The sequence below is a fragment of the Ictidomys tridecemlineatus genome, chromosome 3 (assembly GCF_052094955.1).
Source record: "Ictidomys tridecemlineatus isolate mIctTri1 chromosome 3, mIctTri1.hap1, whole genome shotgun sequence".
NCBI lineage: Eukaryota > Metazoa > Chordata > Mammalia > Rodentia > Sciuridae > Ictidomys > Ictidomys tridecemlineatus.
This window is the reverse complement of record NC_135479.1, coordinates 18,985,123-18,995,418: the sequence shown is the minus strand read 5'-3', so window position 1 is coordinate 18,995,418 and position 10,296 is coordinate 18,985,123. Positions and strand designations below refer to the sequence as shown.

Genomic DNA, 10,296 nt, shown 5'->3' with positions numbered 1-10,296 from the left:
AAAACAATCGTGGGAGGAACACCATCAGCAAGTTTGACGGTGTGGGGGGCAGAGGCAGCAGGGTTCTGTCTTTGGCTTCACCTCGCAGGCTTGATCTGGGTAAATACAGAAGATCCCCCTAGAACCCAACCTGGCAGTGACCTGGATCTACTGGGAGGAAGACAGTTTCTTGCAAGACATCACCTGGGGGCAAACCCCAGCCCTTTCTTGGCCTGTCATTGAGGGGTTGGCTCTGCATCGCAGGAAAGATGACAAGAAGCCAGAGGGGCGAATAGTTCCCATTTCACACTAACGCTGACTCAGCTATTTCAGGGTCTAGAGTGGCCAGGTTCCCAGGCAGCCCTGGCAGGAGGACTCTGAGAGGCAGACAGGGAGGTGGGCACTAGGAAGTAGCAGGTCTTAACATGTGATGGAAGTGAAAGAGAAGGAAGGAGAGGGAGTCCGAAAACTGCCTGCCAACACTGCAGGGAGCCTCTCCCAGCCCCCACACCTCCCAGTTCCTTCTCACCTGAACTACCCTGCCGCCACTTGGAGGCACCTGTTCCTTGGGTCTCCCAGGGCCACGCCCTTTGTGTGTGCATAGGGAAGTACATTGTACACATTTGGTTAGTTCCTTCTTTGAAAACTGTAAATTATCAGACACAACCCTTTTTGTAAAGCCATTTGGCAACAATATCAAGTGACATAAAAACTTTCACAGCCTTTGACCCAGTCATCTTCCTCCTGGGAATTAATCCTAGGGAAATAATTTATGAGGAAGAGAGAATAGTTTCCTATCCACAAAGACATTTATTGGGGTGTTATTTATAATAGGGAAAAACTAGAGACAACTTCCACCAACGAAGGGGAAGGGGCCCATAAATTATGGGATGCCCAGCCAATGAAATACTATCCTGCTAGTCAAAATGGTGGATTGAAAATTGTGTAGCAACAAGCAAGAGTATTTAGGAAATCAAAGCGGGTGCAGAAAGGCACACAGGGCCGTGTATGTGCTGTGGTCTCTGTGCGTGGAGGCTGATGGGCCAGAACCTGGAGAGAATAGATCAGGTGGCAGTTACCTGCAGGGAAGGGTAAGGGGATGCGACCCTGCTTCAAAGGTGCTTTTCCATGGCTCTAGAGACATCCTATGAGATCCGTTTTTGTAAAATGGTCCTTGATCCCCCGGGATTTTGACCCTCTTTACCGCCCCGTGGGAGGGGGCAGAAGCGGCGCACCTGAGCCCAAGGCTCGGTTCCTCCCCATCCTCCCGCCCAGGTCCCCAACGGAGATGCCGCAGCCTCCGAGTCCCCAGCGCGACGTCTCCCAATTTTCTCTGGGGTTTCGGTGGCAGACAGAGCCTGGGGCACGTTTTCATGCTCATAATTGAAATTACCTGTTGAAGTCGGTCAAATGAAAAAATAGCCGCGCCTCCCACGCGGCCGCCGGGCGCCGCGCGCTCCCCGCCGCCCGCGGCTCGGCCCTGAGCTCATTTCCTGGGGCGCGTGCGCCGGGCTATTTCAGCCTGGCGCTGGGCACACAGGACAATTTACTGCAGCCAAAAGGGGCCCAAATTACAATCGTATCACAGACAAATATCCGCCACGCCAGGTCTCCGGAGCCCGGGGAGGGGCCAGGGCGGCGCGGGGGGCGGGCGCGGGGTCAGGCGGGTCCGCGACTCTCAGGCAGCGCCCGCGGGACTGGCACCCCGATCTGCAGCCCAAGTGGGCACCGGCTCCCCAGGGACCTTCCTAGGTGGGTCACCCTGCAGAAAACCTCGCCTCTTCCTGAGGTCTCCCTCTGATTTAGAGCCCCCTTTTATTTGGCTACTTGTCAGCACTTAGGAGGAAACGTCGCTCCATTCGGCTCCTTCAAGTTCCAAGTCATGTTTCCTTGGTCAGAAAGCTCAGTGCCTCACCATCGCCTGTAAGGAAAAGTGGGAATCCTTAGCCTTATAGCCTTGTGGCTGGAACAGCCATGTGCCAGCCCAGGCCACCTGCACTCCAACCTCACTCCAGCCAGCTTCAGCCACCCAGGGCACAGCAGGCTTTCTTGGCATTTACCTTTTTCATGTCCCCTAAATGTTCCTTTGTTTTCTCTGCCTGGTGAATTCTTACTTCTTCCTCAGGATCCAATTACATGTCACCTTCTCCATAAAGCTTTCCCTGACTTCCCCTCACCCCTCCAGGCAGCCAGCCCTGTCCCTTCCTGGCACGCAGAGCAGAAGTTTGCAAGACTCTTCACATTCTGTAACTGTGGGCTTGCATGTCTGCGGTACACCATACCATTGTTCACAAATATTCCCCTCTTCCCTTTTGGGAAAAATTCTACTCCTCTGATCCATTGGCCTCTCTCAGATTTGGCCGTGTAACTTGCACAGGCCAGTGAAGTAGGATGTGTGAGTCACTGGGGCACCACACTTCCACAGTCAGGCACGGTTCACCATGCTCTCTTTCCTCCGCTACCAAGTTGGCAGTGCCCTAGCCAGAAACCACACTGCCACCTGACCCAGAAACGAATGGAGTGGAGCTGTGCGGGAACCAACACAGAATGCATAAGAAATGAGAGAGAAATGAACAACTTCAGCACTTGAGGTCTCTGAGACCTTGGAATCACTTGTTACTGCAGCATCAACTAGCTAGTCCTGACTTCGGCAACCTCTGCTACTCTTTCCAGGCTTTACCCTCACAAAATCAAGGATTTTACTGTATTCCTATTATAGAGTGGGTCCTCAGCCGTGTTCTTTGCATGGTTAATAATGTTAATAGCAAAAGTTTGTTGAGTACACACTGTGCACAGGCACTGTGCTATGCCCTTGACAAACTTTATCCCACTTCATCCTTTCGGCACGGTGGATGGTGGGTACTACTCTTACATAGGGTTTATAAAAGGAAAAGGGGCTCAGAGGAATTGGGATTTACCTGAGATCTAAAAGGCTTGAGAAGTAGAGCTGTTTCTTGAACTCAAATCCCTCTGACAGCAGAGACCTCGAACTTTCTCCTACTTAAATGTGTGTGTTCTCACCTCACCACTTGCAGAGGTCTTGTGGAAGTTGGAGAATAATGGCAGGTTGTAACTATTGTTTACACAGGTCTCTTCCATTTAAGGGTGAACTGCTTGATGACAGAAGACAGCTCTTAATCATCTCTAATTCCTCATTTATTAAGGAAGTCATTCAGCAAGGATGTATTGAGTGGCTACTACATGCCAAGCACCATCTTATGTGTTGGAGACACAAAAATCAACAAAATGGGATTAAAAACCTCTTCTGTTAAACTAAACTATCGTGACAAGAGGCAGATCAGAGGTTGCTCAGGGTAGGGGTAGAGACAGGAAATGGGAGTGGGAATGACTTAGTTTTGAGGAGGGCTGGACAATGTTCTTGGTACCTTAGTGGTGGTGGCAGTTTTACAGGCATACACATCTGACAAGACTCAGAACTGTGCACTTTAAATGATAAATACAGTTTATTATATGTAAATGATTTCTTAATTAAATGCCCTTAAAAATCCTTGATCTTATGGAGATAGACAATAAATGTAGATAAATACATTAGCATCCCCACAAACAAATAGACAATAAATGTAGATAGATACATTAGCATCCCCACAAACTTCATTTTGCTTTCTGTGGTTTTGGTTACCCATAGTTAACTGCAGTTGAATGGAAAATTCTAGAAATAAATAATTCATAAGTTTTAAATAACTTCCATTGCCAAGTATTATTATAATTATTCTATTTTATTAGTTATTGCTATTAATATCTTACTGTGTCTAATCTATAAATTCAACTCTACCATAGGTGTGTATATGTAGGAAAAAACAGTATTTGTAGGGATCAATACTGTCCTCAGTTTTGGGCACACACTAGGTGTCTCCACGGAGAAGGAGGACCACTGTAAAACATCTGTGAGAAGGAGGTAAGTGGGGCTGAGAAAAACCACCAGGGCAAGAGGATCAGGAGTGCAATTTAAAATTAGGGGGCCTAAGAAGGCCACCCTGGGAAGTTGGTGGAGCTCTGCCCTGCTTGTGGTAGTCTTGCTTAGACGGGGGCTGTACCCCAACTTGCAAGCATTTTTGAGGTCACTTTCAGGGTATAAACTTCAGCTGCACTCCACATTACGTGTTACGGATGGGTAGCTGGAGATTTGCCTTTTTGATGAGAGTCTGTACCTGGGACCTGGCACGACTCCCTGCCATATTAAGTCCACAGCAAGTGCAAGCTGGGTGGACCCTCTTTGCCTTCCCTCTTCTATCACACTCCACGCGCTATGTCACACACTGTGCATCTACACACCCAATTTTGCTATTTCTGATGCCCCCAGGGGTCTGGTTACTCCTTCTGCTTATAGTCATTACCCAGAAGTCTCAGTGTCGGCTTTGGATAGATAGGACCTGAGGTTCCCCTATGCTCATATGACCTCCTCAGCCCTAGGCTCCAGGTCAAATTCTGAGCTGACTTTGGTTTCTGAAACTCCAGCTTTCCCTTTGAGCACCTCTTTCCTGGGCTCTCTTAGAAGTGTTGTTTATTTTTAAAATCCCTGTTACTAAACCAGCATTTAGGCATTTATGGAAGAATTCTCTACCAATTATTTAATCTCAATGGGAAATAGGACCAGAGTGAATCTCCTTCCCAGGACAGATACAAGTCCAGCCCTCTCTGATTATCAGAAAGGTTTACCCTTCCCTTGCTTCTTTCTTTCCTTCCTTCCTTCCTTCTTTCCTTCCTCCTTCCCTTTTTCCCTCCCTCTCTTTCTTTCTGTACTGGGGATTGAAAGCAGGGCTACTCTACTGCTGAACTATATCCCCAGCCTTATTTATTTATTTATTTATTTAGAGTCAAGGGTTTCCTTAAATTACTGAGGGCCTCACTAAATTGCTGAGGCTGACCTTGAACTTGAGGTCCTCTTGCCTCAGCCTCTGAAGACACTGAAATTCCAGGTGTGTAGCATCGCTCCCAGTTACTGGGGGTTGAACTCAGGGACACTCAAACACGGAGCCACATCCCCAACTCTATATTGTATTTTATTTACAGACAGGGTCTTGCTGAGTTACTTAGCGCCTTGCTATTGCTGAGGCTGGCTCTGAACTCACGATCCTCCTGTCTCAGCCTCCAGAGCTGCTGGGATTCCGGGCGTGCACCACCATGCTTGGCCCAGTTACCTTTTGTTCTTAGTAACAGAAATTTCCGGCTGGAGCTTGGCAGGAGAGGGGATGTATTTCCAACTATAGGCCCCTCACATTGCTCCGCAGAGGGAAGCATGTGCCTCTCCCCTGCAGGCTCTGTTAGCTACGCCATGTCTGTTTCTTGAACATGGTCTTGGCAGGGGCTGGGGAGGCTCTGGCTAGTTTGTCACATCAGAAAAAGCAAAATGTGACAAATCAGAAGCACTCAACTGTGTGACCAGAAGAAACCCCCAAATCAATGTAGTTTAAAATTTCACTCGCCCCATACAGCTTTCCAGAAAGGAAACCTGGGGGTCCTGGGTCCTTTCAAACCCCAAAGTTAAAAACTCTTACCTCTTCCTGACCTTCCTGGCTTGGGAATTCAGGCAGCTTCTTGGGAGCCTCCTTCGCCTGCTATAGACTTGCCATAAAATAGTCCATTCAGGCCTCACTGATGGCCCTGCCATGTGCCTGTCAGAAAGGGAGCAGAAACGAGTGGGGTTTGTCTTCAGGGGTCTCAAAGCCCATGAGAAACACAATCCATGAACAGAGTCAAGCACAGTGGGTGCCGTGTTGTGTGTGAGTGTGTGTTTGTTGGGGGTGGGGGGGGGGTGGCTTAAGGAAAGACAGAGGGGAACCAGCAGGGAGCCCTTGTGAGTTGAGCTGAGCCTTGAAGTATGAAGGGGAGTTCCTCACATAGCAGAGACAAGCAGTGTCCTGAATATATTAGGATTTAAAATGTCATGTGCTTACTAAGCTCAGGGAGATAACATAAAGGATCAAGGAAGACTGCAGTGATGCAGGGATTGAAGTGGAGGCAGCAGTGGTGAAGTGGGAGGCCCCCACCCTGCCTACCAGGCCTCTGCTGAGAAGTCAGCCTGGTTTGGACTTGGGTCTGTATTTACTCCATCTGCCGGGTGCCTCTGTGCAGTGCACAACACACATATCCTCACATGGCTTCCCTTCCTACTTACATTGGTCATCAGTTGCTTGTTGCCATGCTGAAAAATCTACATTGGCTTTGTTACATTTTCCTTTTTCAAGGGAATCCAGAAACCCAGATTTTACATAAAAATATCCAATATGTCAGCCACTGTTGAGGCAAAATCATCATCATCGTCATCATCATCAATCCCCATCCAACCTCAGATTGGATCCATTGAAGAGTTCCAGTTTGTAACCTTGATGGCTCATTGTCTCCTCCTCACTCACACCACACCAACCCAGTCCTTCACTGAAATGTGACAGGGAAAACATAATCACTGGTGGAAGCTGAATGGCTGCTGAGTGGCTCTGTCAGGAGGATGAGATTGGCCTCCGAACAACATGGGGCTGTCGGACAGGAGCTGGCCCTTGGCGTTGATGGGGAGAGGTTTAATTTATCCACGCACCTCGCTTGGAGACAGCCGTCCCTGCCCTCTGGGCTGCCCCCACCTCCCACCCCTCCTGTTTTGCTAATGACAAATGACAAGCAGTGGACATTTATTAATTAAACTGCCCACAGCGGACAGTGGTAAAACCAAGGCCACATGCCGAGGAGGCATTGAAAGCATTCCTGCTGTCCCGGCCCCGGGCACAAGGCCCCAGGCTCGTCCTGCCTGCACAGAGCAGAGCAGAACTCGGCCTCGAAGCCTTGCACAACAGGTCTTCCTAGGATCTGTCTGGGCTCCACTCTGATGAATGAAAATCATCTCCATGGGCCACACAATAATTAAACTCCCAGCATTCTTTCAACAAAAAATGTTCCTCTTGGGACATTCCCACAAACCACTGAAGGACTGTCTGGGGCCTGCAAGCTCATTACCTAGGGATTTTTTGAAGTTGACCTTGACTCGGGGATCAAAGGGGGATGGGAGTTCAGGGGGAGGGTACTGGTGGGAAATGCCTTGAAATTAAAATTTATCCTTTGGTCCATCAGCTTGAAGCGCTAACACCTATTTCCCTGGGAATGAGATGGGCAGAGATAAAAACAGTCTTTCAAGACCCATTTTTTATGTTTGTATTGTCTGTTTACTGATGGATCCCAGATACCTGAGACACAGCCGGGCACCTAAGTGAGTGTTCAATAAATATTTGTCAACTGATTAGCCCCAGGTGCACTGATGCCAATTCATAATAAAAGCAATAGGGAGCAAATCCCAATTAAGGATATATGGCTTCTGTTTATTGCCACAAAATTGTATACAGGTTGAAGATGAGGCCAGTGTCTATTTGATTGACTGTCCCCAGTCCCAGCCCAATGCCCAACCCAGAGCCTGCATATAGTGGTTTCTTTTCTTTTTTGGTACTGGGGCTTGAACTCAGGGGTATTCAACCACTGAGCCACATCCCCAGCCCTATTTTGTATTTTATTTAGAGACAGAGTCTCACTGAGTTGCTTAGCACCTCGCTTTTGCTGAGGCTGGCTTTGAACTCGTGATCCTCTTGCCTCAGCCTCCTGAGCCCCTGTGCCACTATGCCTGGCTCACAGTGGTTACTTAAGACTATTGATTGCCTGAAGGTCTCAGGGACAAATCCCATTTCAGGGCTGGGTCAGGCAGAGTCCTGCTAGGATGTGTCCTTCATGTACTTTGCAGTTCCTGGAGCTGTGGCTGCAGTGGCTTGGGGATCAGAGCCTCAGTGGATGTCATAGCTGAAAAGGCCTGAGATCTCAGCCAGCCACTGGCTGGACAGAAAGAAGAAATGAATTAGCTACAAGGTCAGGTTTCTAAAAATCACAACTTCACTTTCCTGTGTCTCTCTTTGAGACCCTCATTCTGTCTGGGAGCAGCAAATTTAATTTGATTTAAAATTTCAGCCAAACTCAGCCATTCCTATTTGAATTCAAGCTATTCTGAATTTTCTCATCTTCCTCCCCAGGTTGAGAAGGTTGGCAGGGACTTCCTTAAGGCACACACCATGAGTGAGTGGCAGCACCAGCCAGGAGCCTGGGACTTGGTTCATCACTCCGGAACCCTCCTCCTGCACCAGATGCTGTCCCAGGTTCCAGCACGTGCAACTGTAATCAATTCTTGTGACGTTAATCATTTTTTTTTCCTTTTTTCTCCCACATTTTTTTTTTAAATTGGGTGACGCTGATAGTTTTAAAACACAATCACAAATTCTTTGATGCTTTCCCAATTGAGACATAGGTTCTTGTCCTCATTCCTTCAGTATCTGTAAGCTCCTGAATGCTTCCATCAATAGACTACAGAGAAGTGACACGATGTGACTTGCAAGTCTAGGCCATTATAGGTCAATCAGCTTCTTCTGCCTTTTTAGCTGGGATGCGGAAGCTAACCTTGGAGTCCTGAGCCTTCATGCAAGTTCAAGTCTCCTGGGCAGTAAGGAAGCTCAGGACATGGAGAAGCCATGTGGACACACTCTGGTTAACCAGACAGTCCCCACTGAGCCATCCCAGTGCATGCACCAGACATGAGAGAAGAAGCCACCAGATGATCTCAGACCCTGGCCTTTCTAGCCATTTCCAGCTGTTTGAAACATCCCAAATGAAGCCCTGGGCTTTGTAGAGCACAGACAAGCCACCCTGTGGGCCCTGGTCAAATTCTTTACCCTTAAATCTGCCAGCCTAGTAAAATGGCTCTTGTCTTATTCTTTCAACTTTGGGGCGGTTTGTTCTGCGGCCACCACGGGCTGAGACAGTGTGCCATCTTGTTCTGCTGGGAGCCTAACCCTCAAGGTTCTGGTATTTATGCTTCTTCTGACCTACCAAGGAAGCCACACCTGTCCCTACCAGAAGGCCACCAAGAAGGCCAGTGAGTGTGTGGCAGTGATCCTCATTTTAAGGAAATTGCATGAATAATGTTGTTACATGATGGGTAAGAAAATACAGTGCATTCTTCAGAGGTTGCCTGGAATTATTTTAGGGAAGTAAAGGAGGCGATTAAGACTCATTGACAACAGACTCTTTTCCTGTCCCTGCCCATCCACATCTCATTGATTCCTAAGGGACCCTTGAGTACCCATTCAGTGCCAGCCCCCTCATTAGACTCCGGGCTATGTACACAGAGCTGGTCCTAGGATTTCCCGAGATCCGGCAAGAGATGAACATTAAACAATTATGCATGCACATACTTTAATGAAAAGCTTGGGCTGTTCTGGGAGTGGGTGGGTGGAGATCTATTTAATCCTCATCATTTCCTTCTAGGGTGAGCATCCTCATTTCTATTTTTGGAGGGGACAATGAGGCTCAGAGAGATTAAGTGATCTCCCTGAGGTCACCTAGCAGAGACACAAGACTGTAAAGACGCCTGAGCAGGGCTCCCAAGTGCAGCTGGGGAAGCGTGGGCACAGGCGGCTGGCGAAGCTGGAGGACAGTGGGCCGGCAGGAGCACGGGGTGTGGGGGGCGCGGGTAGCACCTCAGGCTTGTAGTGTTCGAGGGACAGCATTAACTCCTGGGAAGCCAGGGTGGCTTGTTGATCTAGCAGGGCTGCGCCATCTTCCCAGCAGGAGATGGTCCTCTATTGGGAAGGGATGATGGGATCTCATCATCTGGGAGTCCCTAGGCAGCCATGGTCATGACCTGTAAAATGGGGACAGGACTAGATGTGAGGTAGGACACCCCACAGAGACAGCAGCTTGTTCCCTTAACCCACACCTCGATTAGAGTCCCAAGAGCCAGGGAGGGGTATAGGGAGGTGAGGTAGGACATCTAGACCCCACCCCCACCCTGGGATGGTAAGGTCTAGAAGAACCAGTGAATAGGTTCTAATACTACTATGGGGCTCCTGCCCTGGAAGACTTGGGTCCATTTGGCCTGGAAAGCAGCCTGAGCATCTTTGTACTGTGAGCAACACCTGGGATCTGATGCAAAGGATCCCTTCCCCAACATTTGGGGACCTCTGCCTCGAGCATTTACTCAAGTGCCTCAATAGGCAAAAGAGAAGTCTAGTCAGAGAGGGTGCGGGCCACACCCTTGCCTCCTGGCCTGGCTCAGGCCGCCCCCTCCTCTTGGGAAGGCACGTGGGAGGGTCTTCATGTGTGGATGCTCAGCCTCTGCCTCTGGTCCCCACCTTCAGCCTTGTCAAATTCCAAGGCCAATCTTGGCTTCCTCCTCTCCTTGAAGGAGGCCAGCACAAGGTCGTGGGCGAGGCAATCTGACTAGACTGGGTGGGAATCCCAGCTCTACTCACTAGCAGTGGGACTCGGGTGCCT

At 49.0% G+C, this 10,296-nt stretch overlaps 1 long non-coding RNA gene across 1 annotated transcript; it reads right to left on the bottom strand.

The window, feature by feature from the left end:
- Nucleotides 1–769: 769 nt before the first annotated feature.
- On the bottom strand, nucleotides 770–5,899 carry LOC144375610 (uncharacterized). Its single transcript, XR_013435625.1, has 2 exons — nucleotides 5,496–5,899; nucleotides 770–1,900 (listed from the first exon to the last, which is right to left on the bottom strand). It is a non-coding gene; the product is annotated as an uncharacterized LOC144375610 (long non-coding RNA).
- Nucleotides 5,900–10,296: the final 4,397 nt, after the last annotated feature.